The sequence below is a fragment of the Oncorhynchus gorbuscha genome, linkage group LG01, assembly GCF_021184085.1.
Source record: "Oncorhynchus gorbuscha isolate QuinsamMale2020 ecotype Even-year linkage group LG01, OgorEven_v1.0, whole genome shotgun sequence".
Lineage (NCBI taxonomy): Eukaryota > Metazoa > Chordata > Actinopteri > Salmoniformes > Salmonidae > Oncorhynchus > Oncorhynchus gorbuscha.
Genome location: NC_060173.1, coordinates 27,495,805 through 27,514,413, shown reverse-complemented (window position 1 = coordinate 27,514,413; position 18,609 = coordinate 27,495,805). Strand labels below are relative to the sequence as shown.

The window sequence follows — 18,609 nt, the reverse complement described above, 5'->3', positions numbered from 1 at the left end:
CAGTGGGACTCTATTCTTTGATCTCCGGACCTGTAAAATTCACAGCTAGAATGGCTTTCGACAGTGTAAGAGGAGGGATGTATTGTGCTGAGACAGGGAAGGCTGTCTGGAAGATTAGCTATGCAGAACATGTACGTCAAGGGCACAGAAGTCATAAACAGCTGAAGGCAGCCAGGCCCTACTGGAATGTTTTGTCAAATTTTTTGCCAAGATCCGACTACTATATGTGAATAGATCAGTCACCAAATTATTTATAGATGTCGTGGTTGTCTTTCAATATGGAATTTTGATGTCTAATTTTGTTTCGGAAAGACCCATCTACGCTAGGATTCCCTTCCTTCTCCAAAATAGGGCATTGGAGGCAACCATACAGTGAATGTTTCTGAGCTGCCACGATTGAAACTCAATTATGAAGGTTTAACACCTGATAATTCAGAGAACGACACAGAAGAAATGTGATCATTTCAACCAGGGATGGGCAACTGGTGTCCCACATCCTAACCTTTGTAGGCCCGCGAATCAATTACCCCAAAAATATAAAAGTAAATGTTTCAGAACTCAGTCCGGGTCTCAACTTCAACAGTTTGTTGTGCATCAGCAGTTTTTCTCTTGTTATGTCAGTCACTGACAGTCACTCATTTAGCCCTGTCAGTGAGCACTTTCTAGATTGGTAAGTTAGTCTAGCCAGCTATCTAAACTTGTAGTAAACATGGCCGAATACTGATCTCCAGTGGGTCTGTCATGACAAATAATGTCCCCCAGCCAAAAAGTCTCCCCCTCGCGTCACAATGGAATTCGATAAACTATTAGCGTCCATTGCTATATCAATGGTCTGCAACTTATTGCAGCCTAAATTACATTATTTTCATCATCGCTATGCAAACAAGGCTCATTTCTTCAACTCTTTTGCTGGAGAAAGTTTTGTTTAGCTAATACAATGAAAACATTACTACTTTTGCGTACCTTGTTAACATTACAACAACATGAAATCCATGTCTTAAACATTGCTACGTTTCAGAAATAGCAAAGACAACGTGTAATCTGCTTGGCACATTAAAGTTACTTACCTTATAGATGACACAATCAGCTAATTTCCACACCATTCATATTCAAGTCCGTTTGATTCATATACTGGTTTGTCTTGCTGTCATGGTTTTATTTAACCTGGCCTTCCCTTATCTACACGGAAATAATATCATTTTGGTAGTCTTCTATTATGAAATATATATATATACAGTGTATATCTCGCGTAGCTCATTAGTACACCCTTGTGGTTGAATATATATGTATCAATTGTATGTCCTAGAATACAATAATGAATAATGTGGAACATGTAAATACCATTCAAAGGATTCTTTACAATTTACAATAATGAACACCTTGTCATAAAAAAAAATTGTCCACTCACATGGCAATCATACACTAAAATACTGCTTTCTGGTGTGTGGAATATAGAGGTGGGGGATGCTGTGTGGGTGGGAGGTTCTGCCTGTCACTTGTTGTCAACAGGCAGCCAGTCTCGGAAGGGGGACTTGAAGAGGGAGACTGCAAAGTCCAGGCACTGCTGCTCTCTTTGTTCTGAGTGTTACAGTTCTAATGTTTTTAGTTTATCTGTGTATCTCACATATTATGTGCCCAGTATGATAGAGCAATACAACTTTCTTAGCAGATAACGACAACATGACAATAAAAGCAGCTGTAGATTATGTAATGAAACGTTGGAGGGTGGTTGGTAATGGATCCACGTTAGGCAGAACCCCTAGGTCCAGGAGAATAGGAGCAGAGTTAAAGGAAACAGGTTAGGAGACAGAGTTGTAAACAAGCAAACACACAGGTTACACTTAACTGTGAGAACATTTGATGGATTAGTGCAGTGTTATACATGGGAGATATGTACTTTTCAACCGTTTTGAAAGTTATAGCTTACCTCAAGCTGGTCCCCCTCAGACTCAGAGCGCAGAGAATCAGACTGATCTGAGCTCACTGGCTCTGGTGGATGGGATACCTCCTTGGGGGCTCAGACAGTCGATGGTCCTGAAGTCATTTGGAGAGGTAATGTCCACCATCCAACTGCTCCAACTGGAGAAGATTGTTGGCATCCACCGAGGTAACCCTAGGAAGACAAAGAGAAAAATATCAGTGTTAGGGAGACTAAAACTAGCTTCAGGTTATTTCATGTGCAATTTCAAATAGTTATTATCTGAGATTTTCTATATTCACCTTAACAGATGGTGACCCCAGTTTCCCAGGTCTCGCCTTCCTTTGATTCTTCTTCCAAATCAAGTAACTATCCCGGATGTCGAAGCACGTGGTCCCCTTCTTGATTCTCCTCCAGTAGCTCTCCTGCTGTTTCTCCTGTGCCTTGTCAATGTTCAGTCTTACCTTGATTGATAAAAGGAATAAAAGCAATTATATTTCATATTACAAATACATTTCATACGTACATTTCATTCATGGAGGGCCATAAAATAAATGAATAGGGGACAATAATTTTTACCTGGTCAAAAGCCCGCTGGCGTTCTAGGCAGAGGATGCTGGCGTTCTAGGCAGAGTTCCTCTGTCCAGTGTCTGTGTTCTTTTGCCCAACTTAATCTTTTATTTTTATTGGCCAGTCTGAGATATGGCTTTTTCTTTACATCGCTGTCTAGAAAGTCAGCATCCTGGAGTCGCCTCTTCGCTGACAATGAGACTGGTGTTTTGCAGGTATTTAATGAAGCTGCCAGTTTAGGAGTTGTGAGGCGTCTGTTTCTCAAACTAGACACTCTAATGTACTTGTCCTCTTGCTCAGTTGTGCTCCGGGGCCTTCAACTTCTCGTTCTGTTCGGTTAGGGCCAGTATGCGCTGTTCTGTGAAGGGAGCAGTGCACAGGGTTGTACGAGATCATCAGTTTCTTGGCACTTTCTTGCATGGAAGAACCTTCACTTTTCAGAATAAGAATAACCTGATGAGTTTCAGAAGAAATGTCTTTGTTCCTGGTCATTTTGAGCCTGTAATCGAACCCACAAATGCTGATGCTCCAGGAACACAACTGGTCTAAAGAAGGCCAGTTTTAATGCTTCTTTAATCACAACAAAGGTTTTCAGCTGTCCTAACATGATTGCAAAAGGGTTTTCTAAAGATCCATTAGGCTTTTGAAATGATAAACTTGGATTAGCTAACACAACGTTCCATTGGAACACAGGAGTGATGGTTGTTGATAATAGGTCTCTGTACACCTATGTAGATATTCCATTGAAAATCTGCCGTTTCCAGCTACAATAGTCATTTACAACATTAACAATGTCTGCACTGTATTTCTGATCAATTTGATGTTCTTTTAATGGACAAAAAATGTGCTTTTCTTTAAAAACAAGGACATTTACAATTGACCCCAAGCTTTTGAAAGGTAGTGTATATTCACATCTCTCAAGTAAGAGATGGCTGATTATGTATGTCATGATTTTGATTATGTACCAAACACAACAAATTCAACTAAATATGACCTCAGGAGAACCGTTGGTGTCGAAGATGTCCATCATCGTCTTGGAGGTGGCCTTTCCAGTGTCGTCCCTGATGGGTGTCATACAAAACAAAACAAAATGTTTGGTTCCAAGCAACCTTTTAATGGGTTACAGAAGGGAATTTAGAGTAAAGACAGTTCGCTTCCTTTACTGACCTTAATGGTAAAGTGATTGGTCGCCGTCAGACATCAGCTGTTGCCACTGTTGTATTTTGTGAAGGGTACGATGAGGTCCACCCCTAACATGTAAAGTGTTAGAGAGAATATTACTTTATTCTTACCCGTATCTGTGTCATACAGCATGCAGATGTTCATATTTTAAGGGTACACACATACACACACATTCTATAATATTGAACTCTCCTCTGGTCAAATTAAGCAACCATAACAAAACAACTTATCAGAGCAAAATTTGAATTTGGACACTTACCGATCATGTGCCAGGGTGAAACAACTTTGATGGACAGCCCCACAGTCTTCACCCCTCAAACCTCTGGCAGGCTAGACACGGTACTGAACTTTAAGCACCAAGTTAAAAATTGAAACATTGTGTGTTCTCTGACATGACATTCATTGAAATTCTAATAATTTCAGATATTATAGAATGTTATTGATAAACAAAATGTGATTTCACTTGCCAAGCTGTCCACATCCTTGAAAACTCTACGTGAGAAGAAGTGTAGGTTGATTTTAGCAATCATGCTCTTCACTCCGAAATGGCCAGCCTGCATCTCGGTCAGCACGGCCTCTTTCTCCTCAGTAAAAGTCCTCCTCCCTGTGTGTCCCCCATAGGTAAATGTGATTGACTAACATCTGCCCTTTCCCACCTGGACAAAAGGAACACCTATGTGAGAATGCTATTCATTGACTACAGCTCAGCGTTCAACACCATAGTACCCTCAAAGCTCATCACTAAGCTAAGGATCCTGGGACTGAACACTTCCCTCTGCAACTGGATCCTGGACTTCCTGACGGGCCGGCCCCAGGTGGTGAGGGTAGACAGCAACACATCTGCCACATCCTCAACACTGGAGCCCCCCAGGGGTGCTTGCTCAGTCCCCTGCTGTACTCCCTGTTCACCCACGACTGCAAAGCCAAGCTCGACTCCAACACCATCATTAAGTTTGCAGACAACACAACAGTGGTAGGCCTGATCACCGACAATGACGAGACAGCCTATAGGGAGAAGGTCAGAGACCTGGCCTGGGTGGTGCCAGAATATCAACCTATCCCTCAATGGAACCAAGACTAAGGCGATGATTGTGGACAACAGGAAAAGGAGGACCGAGCACGCCCCCATTCTCATCGACAGGGCTGTAGTGGAACAGGTTGAGAGCTTCAAGTTCCTTGGTGTCCACACCAACAAACTAGAATGGTCCAAACACACCAAGACAGTCGTGAAGAGGGCACGACAAAGCCTATTCCCCCTAAGGAGACTGAAAATATTTGGCATGGGTCCTCAGATCCTCAAAAGGTTTTACAGCTGCACCATCGAGAGCATCCTGATGGGTTGCATCACTGCCTGGTATGACAACTGCTCGGCCTCCGACCGCAAGGCACTACAGAGGGTAGTGCGTATGGCCCAGGACTTCCTGACATCCAGGACCTCCATACCAGGCGGTGTCAAATGAAGGCCCTAACAATTGTCAAAGACTCCAGCCAACCTAGCCATAGCGATACCGGAGTACCAAGTCTAGGTCTTAGGGGCTTCTTAACAGCTTCTAACCCCAAGCCATACGTCTCCTGAACTGCTAATCAAATGACTACCCAGAATATTTGCATTGCTCCCCCTGTCACGCCCTGGCCATAGAGAGGCTTTTATTCTCTATTTTGGTTAGGCCAGAGTGTGACTAGGGTGGGCATTCTATGTCCTTTTTACTATGTTTTGTATTTCTATGTCTTGGCCTGGTATGGTTCTCAATCAGGGACAGCTGTCTATCGTTGTCTCTGATTGAGGACCATTCTTAGGTACCCTTTTCCCCCACCTGTTTTGTGGGAAGTTAATTTTGATTTTGTTCAGGGCACATAGCCCAAAGCTTCATGGTTTGGTTTTGTTCTTTGTTTTGTCGGCCGATACACCCCCCCCCCTTCTATGCTGCTGCTACTCTCTGTTATTATCTATGCATAGTCACTTTAATAACACCACCGGTGCCACTGCACATTGACTCTGAACCGGTACTGCTATTGTTATTTACTTCTGCTCTTGAATTGTTTGTTATTCTTACATCTTCATTTTTTTAGGTATTTTCGTAAAACTCCATTGTTTGTTAAGGGCTTGTAAATATGCATTTCACTGTAAGGTTTACACCTGTTTTATTCGGCGCATGTGACAACTACAATTTGATTTGACTTGTAGTACATAACGCGTGATCTACCACCAGTCCATTGTAAGTTACTGTTAACAGTGCACATCCTTGGTTGAAGACAGAGAGAGAGGGAGAGCCATAGAGAAAGAGAGACACCCTCTGCTCATTGTGACTGCAAATCAAGGAGCACATATCAAGAAATGAATAAAACACCGTTAAAAAATGTTCAATGCGTCAATGAATATTCATGCTCTCGATTGCACTAACGAGCAGAGTGAGTCTTAAATGCTTTGTCTGTGTCTCCAGACGTGCATGCGTTCCATTCCTTTTGTGCACTAACAGTATTTGCCTGATTGCTTTTTCTGTTTTTGAATGGTTTGTTTGGAGAGACCTTGGCATGGGCTTTAAGGCAACACTTAATCCTCTGGCACTGGGAGGAAATGGATAGGAAACAATGGGAATGCATGGCATAACAGCCATTCACTGACTCCTCTCAATTGTGCTCATTCTGGCAATATTTCAGCACCGTATTCTTCAAAGATTTGCCGGTAATATGTTCCAGGGATTGCCGAAAACCACCAACATAAATGGTTGAAATTGGAAATGTGACTATATTTGTTGTGTATAATGACTCTATTTTGTGTTGAAATACGTTTTTTGTTCCTGTGTATCAACAACAATGGGTGCAGTGATACCCTGTTGAATCACTGACGTTCATCTAGGTCAGGGGTGTCAAAGTCAAATGGACGGAGGGCCAAATAAAAAATTTAGCTACAAGCCGAGGGCCGGACTGTTCGAATGTTCATTGAAAATTTTTTAAATGACGCATATAGTCTAGTGAACCTAATTGAACCTACTGAAAACCTAACAAATATATTCCAATATGATCAGATAAATAAAGCAATATTTTCTTATGGCTCTGTCAGTAATCTTTAATTTTCAACAGACACAAAAGACAAATTTCCTTTATATAAAAATCCCCATAACATGAACATTAAATGAAAGAAACCGGTATTCAAGGCACCATCAGTAGCCTATATTTTCTATTTTAGCAAAAGTGGGCTAAATTTACTTCAAAGAAAAAAACAATAATAGCAATTTTCTATCATCCACTCAACTTGGTTTTAAATGCCTTCACTGTACTGTACATATCAGAGATGACACGATCCCGACCCTGCAGCTGCAAGTTCATTGCATTCAGATGACTCGTAATGTCACACAGAAAAGCCATTTCACACAGAAACATTTCGTCTCGGAGTTGTGTTGTGTCTTTCCCTTTGCTGTCCAAGAACAGACAAATCTCCTCACGAAGCTCGAAACATCTTTGAAGCACCTTTCCCTGGCTTAGCCATCGCACCTCTGTGTCATAAGGCAAATCACCATGCTCCGTTTCTAACTCCGTCAGAAATGCCTTGAACTGGCGGTGATTCAAACCTTTGGCTCTGATAAAGTTAACTGTGCGCGTGATGATGCTCATTACATGCTCCATTTTCAAGGCTTTACCGCACAACGCTTCCTGGTGTATGATACAATGATAAGCTGTCAGCTCACCTGTCGCGTTTTCCTCTTGCATCTTTTCCCGTATCATCGCCACCAGTCCGCTCCTGTGTCCACACATCGCAGGTGCTCCGTCGGTTGTCAAACCCACGAGTTTTTCCCAAGGCAGCTCCATCTCATTTACACATCTTGACACCTCTTCATACAAATCATGACCCGTAGTTGTGCCATGCATAGGACGTAAAGCCAAAAACTCCTCTGTCACGCTTAGGCTGGAGTCCACTCCGCGGATGAAAATTGACAACTGGGCAATGTCAGAAATGTCGGTGCTCTCATCCACAGCCAAGGAATATGCAATGAAATCTTTTCCCTTTTTCACAAGCTGCTCTTTTAGATTGATGGACAACTGGTCTACTCTCTCGGCAATGGTGTTTCTGCTCAGACTCACATTTAAAAAGAGTTGCCTTTTTCTGGGCAAACTTCGTCACAAACTTTAATCATGCAGTTTTTGATGAAATCCCCTCCGTAAATGGCCGGGCTGATTTAGCGATCTCTTCTGCCAAAATAAAACTGGCCTTGACAACAGCCTGGCCTTGTGATTTGGCTTTTTTGAACAGAGCCTGTCGAGATTTGAGGCCTCGTTTTAATTCCTCTGCCTTTTGTAGCCTTTGTTCCATGTCCATATTCTTGTTTTTGTCCGCGTGTTTCGTTTCATAATGTCGTCTCAGATTATACTCTTTCAGTACCGCCACACTTTCTCCACACAGAAGACACACAGGTTTTCCAGCTACCTCCGTGAACAAATACTCCGACTCCCACCTTGTTTGAAACCCCCGGTTCTCAGTGTCCACCTTCCGTTTTGCCATTTTTGATGGGTATCTGAAAGTTAATTTTACTGTGATGCTGACAACTGCTGTGCCAATAAATATTGAAATGAAGCAGCCTACTGCTCGGTGCGTCACCGTTGCATTGTGGGAAATGTAGTATTGGTGCGTGTAAAAGATCTGCGGGCTGCCGGCTTGCTGCGGTCTGCGGGCGGTTCTAATAACAAATCAAGATCATCCCAGGGGCCGTAAAAAACCTTCTCGCGGGCCGGATGTGGCCCGCGGGCCGGATGTGGCCCGCGGGCCTTGACTCTGACATATGTGATCTAGGTCATTTGGTCGCTATCTATAGTTTAGATCAGGGATTGGCAACTTTAACTTCTTAGTGATCCCTTCGCGCGCCATCCTGTTAACGGGATTGATTTGACAACACCCAGTGAAATAGCAGTGCGCCAAATTCTAAAACAGAAATACTCATAATAATAATTCATAAATCATACAAGTGTTATACACAGGTTTAAAGATGAACTTGTTAATCCAGCCACAGTGTCAGATTTCAAAAAGACTTTACGATGAAAGCTATTATCTGAGGACAGCACCCCATCAAACATACACATAAAAGTCAGTAATAACATCTAATTCATGCCTTACCTTTGAAGATCTTCTTCTGTTGGCACTCCAATATGTCCATTAAACATCACAAATGGTCCATTTGTTCGATTAGTTCTGTCGTTATATCCCCAAAATGTCAATTTATTGACTCCTTGCTGTCCCCAGTCCACCTGGCCATGCTGCTGCTCCAGTTTCAACTGGCCTGGGCCCTAGGACCATGTCCCAGGACTACCTGACATGAGGACTCCTTGCTGTCCCCAGTCCACCTGGCCATGCTCCTGCTCCAGTTTCAACTGTTCTGCCTTACTATTATTCAACCATGCTGGTCATTTATGAACATTTGAACATCTTGGCCACGTTCTGTTATAATCTCCACCCGGCACAGCCAGAAGAGGACTGGCCACCCCACATATGCTCTCTCTAATTCTCTCTTTCTTTCTCTCTCTCGGAGGACCTGAGCCCTAGGACCGTGCCCCAGGACTACCTGACATGATGGCTCCTTGCTGTCCCCAGTCCACCTGACTGTGCTGCTGCTCCAGTTTCAACTGTTCTGCCTTATTATTATTTGACCATGCTGGTCATTTATGAACATTTGAACATCTTGGTCATGTTCTGTTATAATCTCTACCCGGCACAGCCAGAAGAGGACTGGCCACCCCACATAGCCTGGTTCCTCTCTAGGTTTCTTCCTAGGTTTTGGCCTTTCTAGGGAGTTTTTCCTAGCCACCGTGCTTTTGCATTGTTTGCTGTTTGGGGTTTTAGGCTGGGTTTCTGTACAGCACTTTGAGATATCAGCTGATGTACGAAGGGCTATATAAATAAATTTGATTTGATTTGATTTGATGAAAGTGAGAGTAAGTAAGAGAGTGAAAGTGACTAACAAAGTCAACGGGGCCTGTTATTCCAAATATTGTCCCCCAGCCAAAAGGTGTTCCCCGCTTGTGTCACAATGGGATTCGATGAGTTCTAGCTCACGTTGCTAGAGCTGTTGCTAGAACTTGCAAAATTCTGACTGGCTTATGTAACGAACCAAAGCGTCCGTTGCTATGCTGGTTCTAATTTACCTCGTAGCGGTCGCGAAGGACGGAGGACGCGGGCAGTTCTAGTTCTATTTCACCTCATAAGTGCTCGCTCAGTCCAAGGAAAATTATCACCTTATTTGTCTCCAAGGACAGTGTTTTTGACTAACCTGTGACAAAAGAGAACAGTCTTTCTTTACCATATTTGTGTCTTTATATAAGAACATAGGACTGTACTGTATCTAGCTGTAATTTAAACCTGATCAATCAAATGGATAGTTGTAAGCAATTATGGCAATTCCAAATGCTTTTAACTTTTTATGTCTTGGGGTAGTATTGAGTAGCTTGGATGAATAAGGTGCCAGAGTAAACTGCCTGTTACTCAGGCCCAGTTGCTAATATATGCATATTATTAGTATATTTGCATAGAAAACACTCTGAGGTTCCTAAAATTGTTTTAATGATGTCTGTGATTATAACAGAAGTCAAATGGCAGGCAAAAACCTGTTAAAAAAATAAACTATTGAATATACAGTGTCTATGGGTTCAAATTGCACTTCCTAAGGCTTCCACTAGATGTCAACAGTCTTTAGAACCTTGTTTGAGGCTGCTACTGTGAAGGTGGGGGGAATGGGAGCTGAATGAGTCTGTCACGCCCTGACCATAGTTTGCTTTGTATGTTTATATGTTTTGCTTGGTCAGGGTGTGATCTGAGTGGGCATTCTATGATGTATGTCTAGTTTGTCTGTTTCTGTGTTTGGTCTGATATGGTTCTCAATCAGAGGCAGGTGTTAGTCATTGTCTCTGATTGGGAACCATATTTAGGTAGCCTGTTTTGTCATTGTGGGTTGTGGGTGATTGTCTATGTTAAGTTGCTTGTATGCACAGTGTTTAATTAGTGACACGGTTGTCACTTTGTTGTTTTGTAGTATTCAGTTTTTCCATTAAAATGACGAACACTTACCACTCCGCATCTTGGTCCGATCCTTACTCCTCCTCAGACGAAGAGGAGGAAATCTGCCGTGACAGAAATCTCCGGTTGGAACATTATTGAAGATTTAAGTTAAAAACATCGAAAGATTGATTCTATACTTCATTTGACATGTTTCTACCGACTGTAACAGAACTTTTTGACTTTTCGTCTGGCATGCGCGTCATGAATGTGGATTACTGGGCTAAACGCGCAAACAAAAAGGAGGTATTTGGACATGAATGATGGACTTTATCGAACAAATCAAACATGTATTGTGCAACTGGGATTCCTGGGAGTGCATTCTGATGAAGATCATCAAAGGTAAGTTAATATTTATAACGTTTTTTCTGACTTCTGTTGACTCCACAACATGGCGGATATCTGTATGGCTTGATTTGTTGTCTGAGCGCTGTACTCAGATGAGCTTTTTTGAAATCTGACAGACGTTGCATTAAGAAGAAGTGTACAGTATCTATGACTTTCCCGAAGCGGATCCTGTGTTTTGCCTTTCACAAGGGACAATGGAATGGATCCCAGCCTGCGACCCAAAACAAAGACGTCGTAAAAGAGGGAAACGAAGCGGTCTTCTGGTCAGGCTCCGGAGACGGGCACAACGCGCACCACTCCCTAGCATACTTCTCGCCAATGTCCAATCTCTTGACAACAAAGTTGATGAAATCCGAGCAAGGGTAGCATTCCAGAGGGACATCAGAGACTGTAACGTTCTTTGCTTCACAGAAACATGGCTCACTCAAGAGACGCTAATGGAATCGGTGCAGCCAGCTGTTTTCTTCACGCATCGCGCCGACAGAAACAAACATCTTTCTGGTAAGAAGAGGGGCGGGTCGTATGCCTTATGGTTAACGAGACGTGGTGTGGTCACAACAACATACAGGAACTCAAGTCCTTCTGTTCACCTGATTTAGAATTCCTCACAATCAAATGTCAACCGCATTATCTACCAAGGGAAATCTCTTCGATTATAATCACAGCCGTATATATTCGCCCCCCCAAGCAGACACATCGATGGCTCTGAACAAACTTTATTTGACTCTTTGCAAACTGGAAACCACATATCCTGAGGCTGCATTCATTGTAGCTGGAGAATTAAACAAGGCTAATCTGAAAACAAGACTCCTTAAATTGTAATAATAATAATAATATATGCCATTTAGCAGATTGTATCAGCATATTGCGCATCCAGGGCTGGTAAAACCTTGGATCATTGCTATTCTAACTTCCGCGACGCATATAAGGCCCTCCCCCGCCCTCCTTTCGGGAAAAGCTGACCACGACTCCATTTTGTTGCTCCCTGCCTACAGACAGAAGTTAAAACAAGAAGCACCTGCACTCAGGTCTGTTCAATGCTGGTTCAACCAATCTGATTCCACACTCCAAGACTGCTTCCATCACGTGGACTGGGATATGTTCCGCACTGCGTCCAACAACAACATTGACGAATACGCTGATTCGGTGAGCGAGTTCATTAGAAAGTGCATTGAAGATGCACCCCCTGATACGGCAACTGCTTCGCCCACAACCGTAAGGCTCTCCAGAGGGTAGTGAGGTCTGCACAACGCATCACCGGGGGCAAACTACCTGCCCTCCAGGACACCTACACCACCCGATGTCACAGGAAGGTCATAAAAATCATCAAGGACAACAACCACCCGAGCCACTGCCTGTTCACCCCGCTATCATCCAGAAGGCGAGGTCGGTACAGGTGCATCAAAGCAGGGACCGAGAGACTGAAAAGCAGCTTCTATCTCAAGGCCATTAGACTGTTAAACAGCCACCACTAACATTGAGTGGCTGCTGCCAACACACTGACTCAACTCCAGCCACTTTAATAATGGGAATTGATGGAAATTGATGTAAAATATATCACTAGCCAATTTAAACAATACCCAATATACCCAATATACCCTACCCAATATAATGTTTACATACCCTACATTACTCATCTCATATATATATATGTATATACTGTACTCTATATCATCTACTGCATCTTTATGTAATACATGTATCACTAGCGACTTTAACCAATGCCACTTTGTTTACATACCCTACATTACTCATCTCATATGTATATAATGTACTCGATACCATCTACTGCATCTTGCCTATGCCGTTCTGTACCATCACTCATTCATATATCTTTATGTACATATTCTTTATCCCTTTACACTTGTGTGTATAAGGTAGTAGTTTTGGAATTGTTAGGTTAGATTACTCATTGATTATTACTGCATTGTCAGAACTAGAAGAACAAGCATTTCGCTCCACTCACATTAACATCTGCTAACCATGTGTATGTGACAAATAAATTTGATTTGATTTATCTATAATTCCATGTATCTTTTATAAATGTTTATTAAGAGTATTACTGTAACTTGTTGTGGCTCTCTGCAAAATCACCGGATGTTTTGGAACTACTAAACATAACGCGCCAATGTAAACTCGGATTTCTGGATATAAATATGATCTTTATCAAACAAAACAGACATGTATTGTGTAACATGAAGTCCTATCAGTGTCATCTGATGAAGATCATCAAAGGGTAGTGATTAATTTTATCTCTATTTCTGCGTTTTGTGACTCCTCTCTTTGGCTGCAAAAATGGCTGTGTTTTTCTGTGACTAGGTACTGACCTAACATAACTGTTTGGTGAGCTTTCGTCATCAAACCTTTTGAAACAGGACACTGTGGTGGGATTAACAACAAATGTATCTTTAAAATGGTGTAAAATACTTGTATGTTTGAGGAATTTTAATAATGAGATTTCCGTTGTTTTGAATTTGGTGCTCTGCACTTTCACTGGCTGTTGTCATATCGATCCCGTTAGCGGGATTCGAGCCATATTTAACTAGGCTTCTTCGCTAGACATACACAGACAGAGAGGGGGAGAGGAAGAAAGTGACAAAGGATGAAAGTGAGAGAGTGACGGAGAAAGAGAGAGGTGGGAAGAGAGTGGAATAAAAATTGCAAATGTACTTAGACTTGAGTATTTCAACAACCCGTCTCTTCAAAATTTGAATCAAATCAAAGTTTATTTGTCACGTGCGCCGAATAAAACAGGTGTAATCCTTACAGTGAAATGCTTACTTACAGGCTCTAACCAATAGTGCAAGAAAGGTGAACAATAAGTGAGTAAAGAAATAAAAACAACAGTAAGAAGACAGTGAAAAATAACAGTAGCGAGGCTATATACAGTAGTGAGGCTATAAAAGTAGCGAGGCTACATACAGACACCGGTTAGTCTCGCTGATTGAGGTAGTGTGTACATGTACATATAGTTAAAGTGACTATGCATACAGTATATGATGATAAGAGAGTAGCAGTAGCGTAAAAGAGGGGTTAGTGGGTGTTGGGTGGCGGGGCAGAATGCAGATAGCCTGGTTAGCCATTGTGTGGGAGCACAAGTTTGTGGGGCCAATTGAGCTAGTATGTACGTGAATGCATAGTTAAAGTGACTATGCATATATTATAAACAGAGAGTATCAGCAGCAGGTGTAGAGGTCCTGGATGGCAGGCAGCTTAGCCCCAGCGATGTACTGGGCCATACGCACTACACTCTGTAGTGCCTTGCGGTGCGAGGCCGAGCAATTGCCGTACCAGGCAGTGATGCAACCTCTAGATGTTGCAGCTGTAGAACCTTTTGAGGATCTCAGGGCCCATGCCAAATCTTTTTAGTTTCCTGAGTGGGAAGAGGTTTTGTCGTGCCTTCTTCACGACTGTCTTGGTGTGTTTGGAACATGTTAGTTTGTTGGTGATTTCCTGTAGTGCATAATCATCTCCTTTGTCATGTTGAGGGAGAAGTTGTTGTCCTTGCACCACATGGTCAGGTCTCTGTCCTCCTCCATATGAGCTGTCTCATCGTTATCGGTGATCAGGGCCTACCACTGTTGTGTCATCTGAAAACTTAATGATGGTGTCGGAGTTATTCCTGGCTGTGCAGTCATGAGTGAACAGAGAGTACAGGAGGGGACTGTGCAGGCACCCCTGAGGGGCCCACGTGTTGAGGATTAGCGTGGCAGATAGGTTGGTACCTGCCCTGACCACCTGGGGGCGTCCCGTCAGGAAGTCCAGGATGCAGTTGCAGAGGGAGGTGTTTAGTCCCAGGGTCCTTAGATTAGTGATGAGTTTATTGGGCACTATGGTGTTGAACGCTGAGCTGTAGTCAATGAATAGCATTCTCACACAGGTGTTCCTTTTGTCCAGGTCTGAAAGGGCCGTGTGGAGTGCAATAGAGTTTATAGTACAGCATGTCTCAGTAATTGTTGCCATATTATTTTCAATTAATAAGTCATGTCATGGTTATTTCTCTATTCTGAAAGACCTATCTAAATTTCACTTTGTTTCAAAAGTGACCTTATACCATCTGATACCATCATATACAATGAGGAATGCGCATGATCAGAAAATGGCTGACTGCCAGTCACCTGATAGATTCTGCTCTCATTCAGTCCCACAACACAGTAGAAGTCTCGTTCAAATTTCTATAGATGGTTGACATCAAGTGGAACCCCTAGGAAGTGCAACATCATTAATATCTCAAGGGGATTTCATTGGGAACTGTGGTGAATACATACCATGCTTAGATTTCTCACTTCCTGTTTTGATTTCTCCTCAGGATTTTACCTGCCATATGGGTTATGTCATACTCACAGACATCATTCAAACAGTTTTAGGAACTTTAGAGTATTTTCTATCCAATACTAATAATAATATGAATATAGTAACAACTGAGACTGAGGAGCAGGCCGTTTACTTTGGGCAACTTATTCATCCAAGCTACTCAATAATGCCCCCGGCCATAAGAAGTTTTAACTATCCTGGCTCACATCCTCAAACACTCACTATACTGGAGTTAAACAACAATGCAATCTGGACAGTGTTTCCTTAAGAAAAACATTTCACAACCATTCAGCTCCAGCAGGAAGTTTAATGGAAGTCAGCGTAGCGGCAATGCTGTGTCTGGCCGTGCCTGGGAGACCATGGGCAGGTTCCTCTAGCCTGCCTGGCATCCCAGGTGTTTGTATAATGAATGAGGATGTTATCTGGCTGATGTATCATTGTTGAGCTCATTCATGCTTTATGATGATTCTCTACCTGACTGACTCCTCTGGGTGCTTCTCGAATAATTCGGTGGTGTGTAGAAGTTCATTGAACGGAGCTAGTATTGAATTATTTGGTTAATGATGTTTTGGGGAAAGTTAGCAGTGGTTCTGCATGTGCAAAGTGGATTTTCAGAATCTTTTCATACTTCAATAGTGATGTTTTTCATGGTCTTATGTTTGGTGTTTTGGCATTTTGCATTCCATTACATTTCCAGTCATTTTTTATCTTTTGACATTTCAACACTTTATTTGAGGTATTCATATGTGAAGCATTTATCAGGCTTACTGTCTCATCATGTGATTGCATTGTGCATTGTGTGACATTGCTAGTTACTTATACACTTTGTGTTTCTGTGCCATACGTGAGCAAAAATAAATAAATTGTTACCAGAAATGTTTCTCTCTAATCATAATTATATACCAAAAGACACATTAAATGTGTCTCACCTTAAAACAATACATGGAGGCAATGAATATAAATAGCTTTGTAAACATTACCCCTTCATCACGAACAGTCCCAGAGGTCAGCTTACAACATTTAAATGGTGTCTGTTCGAGCAACCCAAGAATGTCACCTTTGTCATCTAGCTCATTCTCATTCAGACACATCATTAATATGGAAATGATTGCTCAATGGCGGTGCATGCCTCTTATTTCACGAAAGCAGACAGATCTATAAAAAAGTAATGCTCTGTGTCACTGCATGCAAGGCGGACAAATGACACCAGAACATTGACTTCCAGATGATAGGAAGGAAGCTCTCCGGCCCACTGTGCTTTAGTTATCCTTAGGTAAAGTGGATGTGTGCAAAGAAAGTTCCTTAACACTTGTGTGGTGTTCATGTTACTGATGGACCCACACCATTACTGGGTTTTAAAACAATACAGCTGTAACAATTTATGTAAAAATACTTAATACTTAATACAAAAATCAATTATATCCAAGACATGGTGGAATAAATCATGTTAATCTTGGACAAATATACATGAAACAAGGTTATCACTATTGACGTTTATTACTTTGAACTGAAGAAATTGTAAGGACAAATTTTACGTACAGTATTTTATTGAAATGACAAATGAGCCCCATTGAACACAAATTAAGGCCGGTCTTCACACCACATGAGAGCCAGAGTTTTACCGTGTGTGTGTTGCAAATGTATTTCTTGCACTTGATGCATGTGTACTGTTACTTCCTGTCCTTCTTGGGTCCACACCCATCGCAGCGTTACTTCTTGTTGCTACCGGCTATAATCTAAAATGATGAAAACACTTTTACTAACATCTCACTCCCTCATTCACATATATACACTGCTCAACAAAATAAAGGGAATACTAAAATAACACATCCTGGATCTGAATGAATGAAATATTCGTATTAAATACTTTTTTCTTTACATAGTTGAATGTGCTAGCAACAAAATCACACAAAAATTATCAATGGAAATCAAATTTATCAACCCATGGAGGTATGGATTTGGAGTCACACTCAAAATGAAAGTGGAAAACCACACTACAGGCTGATCCAACTTTGATGTAATGTCCTTAAAACAAGTCAAAATGAGGCTCAGTAGTGTGTGTGGCCTCTACGTGCCTGTATGACCTCCCTACAATGCCTGGGCATGCTCCTGATGAGATCCCTCCTGAGGGTATGGGGAACGGGCGGGCCAGTCCATAGCATCAATGCCTTCCTCTTGCAGGAACTGCTGGAACACTCCAGCCACATGAGGTCTAGCATTGTCTTGCATTAGGAGGAACCCAGGACCAACCGCACCAGCATATGGTCTCACAAAGGTTCTGAGGATCTCATCTCGGTACCTAATGGCAGTCAGGCTATCTCTGGCGAGCACTTGGAGGGCTGAGCGGCCCCCCAAAGTAATGCCTTCTGGTATTGCAGTTGTTAGTTATGTGGGTGCAGAGGATGGGGAACCATCATCCTCCTCCTGAATCCTTCTCACAATGGCTGCAGAAGCTGGAGTCCTTGGGATATGTTGCCTCCTCTGGATTTGAGGTTTCAGCAATGCCTTGCTCAGCTCTTCGAGAAAGAGCCGTCTCCTCTGGAGCTTCCCTCTGTTCCCACCTGGGTTCATCCAGATGACAAACGCGTTGTATGCCGAGATGTCCAAGATGTTGAAGAATATCACAGGTGGCCAGTGTAGGGTTCTTATTTTGCTGCTGTAGCCAGTCACCAAATTCTCTAAATTGTCCACCCCTCCTTTTGTGGCATTGTAATCCATTAAGAATTCTGTTTTTTGATGTTCCTGGCCACGGGTTCTCCCATCCCTATGCAACATACTCATGCGTACCACATTTTTCCCTTTCTTTGGCATGTGGGACACTAGGGATGAGTCATCCGTGAACACAAACTTAGAGGAATTGATAGGTCGGTTCCATGTATTCAACAGCTGAGGTGGGAGCTCTGGCTTGTTTTTCTGTATTGTACCTACCATTGTAAGCTTCCCCTTGAGGAGCTCCTGTCCCAGCTTGTACGAGATATCACATGGGATGTCGTGGCCACGGAGTCCCTGTGTCACATCTAGGACATCCCTCATCCATTGGTTCTTCTCAGGGGTTCCTCCATCTGGCTTCCCAGTATACACTTGCAAGTTTCACGCATATGATGAAGCAGAATAAGAAGCATCCCAGATCTTAATTCCATATTTTGTGGGTATAGACGGTATGTACTGCCTGAAGGGGCATCGGCCCCTAAATGGCATAAGCTTCTCATCAACAGTAAGGTTGGGCCCAGGATTGTAA

At 42.5% G+C, this 18,609-nt stretch overlaps 1 long non-coding RNA gene across 1 annotated transcript; it reads right to left on the bottom strand.

Moving 5' to 3' along the window:
• Positions 1-1,994: 1,994 nt before the first annotated feature.
• Positions 1,995-2,625, bottom strand: LOC124031424. Its single transcript, XR_006838126.1, has 3 exons — positions 2,498-2,625; positions 2,221-2,382; positions 1,995-2,113 (listed from the first exon to the last, which is right to left on the bottom strand). It is a non-coding gene; the product is annotated as an uncharacterized LOC124031424 (long non-coding RNA).
• Positions 2,626-18,609: the final 15,984 nt, after the last annotated feature.